Genomic DNA, 2,500 nt, shown 5'->3' with positions numbered 1-2,500 from the left:
TTTCGTGTTGCCACATTGCATAGGAACGCCATGAAACTTCCAGAGGCATTTGCAGCAGAAAGGCACGTGCACTCAAAAATTTTAATATTTTTCACGCATAGACCCCGTCAAACGCTAGAAGTTGGCGGGGATGTCTCTCTTGTGGCTCACGGGGCTGTTAGGGTCGCACAGAAATGCCTCGGAATGGGAAAACGGGTCATATTTGTGTGGCCACATTGCATAGGAACGGCATGAAACTTCCAGAGGCATTTGCAGCAGGAATGCATGTGCACTCAAAAACGTCTATATTTTTCACGGATAGACCCCGTGAAACGCTATAAATTGGCGGGGATGTCTCTCTTGTGGCTCACGGGCGCTGTTAGTTAGGGTCGCACAGAAATCCCTCGGAATGGGAAAAGGGGTCATTTTCGTGTTGCCACATTGCGTACGAACGGCATGAAACTTCCAGAGGCATCTGCAGCAGAAATGCATGTGCACTCAAAAACGTCTATATTTTTCACGGATAGACCCCGTGAAACGCTAGAAATTGGCGGGGATGTGTCTCTTGTGGCTCACGGGGCTGTTAGGGTCGCACAGAAATCCCTCGGAATGGGAAAACGGGTCATTTTCGTGTTGCCACAATTGGCATACGAACGGCATGAAACTTCCAGAGGCATTTGCAGCAGAAATGCATGTGCACTCAAAAACGTGAATATTTTTTCACGGATAGACCCCGTCAAACGCTCGAATTTGGCGGGGATGTTTCTCTTGTGGGTCACGGGGCTGTTCGGCTCGCACAGAACTCCCTTGGTCCACCTGATTCGTGCATACAGGCAGCAACTAAAACTCTGTAAACCTGCTGTGAGGACATCTAAACAGTGGACCAGTGAGGCTGTGGAAGATTTGCGGGCGTGCTTAGACTGTACTGACTGGGATATGTTCACGACTGCTACCAATAGTCTGGATGAACTCACAGAGGCTGTGACGTCCTACATCAGCTTCTGTGAGGACTGCTGTATCCCAACACGTACCAGGGTGAACTTTAACAACAACAAGCCCTGGTTCTCAGCAAAGCTCAAAAGGTTGAGGTTGGAGAAGGAGGAAGCGTTTAGGAGTGGGGATAGAGACAGATTCAAGGAGTCGAAGAACAGGTTTAGCAAAGCGGTGAGAGAGGCTAAACGACTGTACTCAGAGACACTAAAACACCAGTTCTCTACTAACGACGCTGCTTCTGTCTGCCAAAGGGCTCAGGCACATCACCAACTACAAACCCAGAGCGCCCCACACCACTAACGACTCCCGCCTAGCCAACGACCTGAACGAGTTCTACCGTAGATTTGAAAGACAATTGGACTGTCCTGAACCACCCCTTCCCACCCAAGAGGCCCCATCCCCCACCCATACTACAGAAACGACTCTCTCCTTTCAGGAGGGAGAAGTTAATGGGCTTTTCAAGAGGCAGAATCCACGCAAAGCAGCCGGGCCGGACTCTGTCTCTCCAGCCACCCTCAGGCACTGCGCTGACCAGCTGTCTCCGGTGTTCACCAACATCTTTAACACCTCCCTGGAGACATGCCATGTACCAGCCTGTCTCAAGTCCTCCACCATCATCGCTGTGCCCAAAAAGCTAAGGCCAACAGGACTAAATGATTACAGACCGGTCGCCCTTACATCTGTGGTAATGAAGTCTTTTGAGCGCCTGCTCCTGGCACACCTCAAAGCCATCACAGACCCTCTCCTGGACCCCCTTCAGTTTGCCTACAGAGCCAACAGGTCTGTGGACGACGCAGTTAACATGGCCCTCCACTTCACCCTACAGCATGTGGACGCCCCAGCATCCTACGCCAGGATCCTGTTTGTGGACTTCAGCTCTGCCTTCAACACCATCATCCCTGCCCTGCTTCAGGACAAGCTCTTCCAGCTGAACGTGCCCTACTCCACCTGCAGGTGGATCACAGACTTCCTCTCTGACAGGAAGCAGTGCGTTAAGCCGGGAACAGAAGTCTCTGACTCCAGGTCCATCAGCACGGGAACTCCTCAGGGCTGCGTCCTTTGCCCACTGCTCTTCTCCCTGTATACCAACAGCTGCGCCTCCAATCATCTGTCCGTCAAACTCTTGAAGTTTGTCGGACGACACCACCCTCATTGGGCTGATCTCTGGTGGGGATGAGTCTGACTATAGGTGGGAAGCTGACAACCTGGTGACCTGGTGTAGCCAGAACAACTTAGAGCTAAATGCTCTAAGGACAGTTGAGATGGTTGTGGACTTCAGGAAGAATACAGCCCCACTCACCGCCATCACCCTGTTAGACTCCGCAGTCAAAATTGTGGAGTCCTTCCGCTTCCTGGGCACTATTCTCTGCCGGGACCTCAAGTGGGAACTGAACATCAGCTCCCTCGCCAAGAGAGCTCAACAGAGGATGTACTTTCGACGGCAGCTGAAGAAATGCAACCTGCCAAAGACAATGATGGTGCAATTCTATACAGCGATCATTGAATCCATCCTCACCTCCTCCATAAC

This window comes from Petromyzon marinus, unplaced genomic scaffold (genome assembly GCF_048934315.1).
Source record: "Petromyzon marinus isolate PM22_M1 ecotype Great Lakes invasive population unplaced genomic scaffold, UKy_Petmar_22M1.pri1.0 PM_G_Scaffold_53, whole genome shotgun sequence".
NCBI lineage: Eukaryota > Metazoa > Chordata > Hyperoartia > Petromyzontiformes > Petromyzontidae > Petromyzon > Petromyzon marinus.
Note: the sequence above shows the minus strand (reverse complement) of the source record.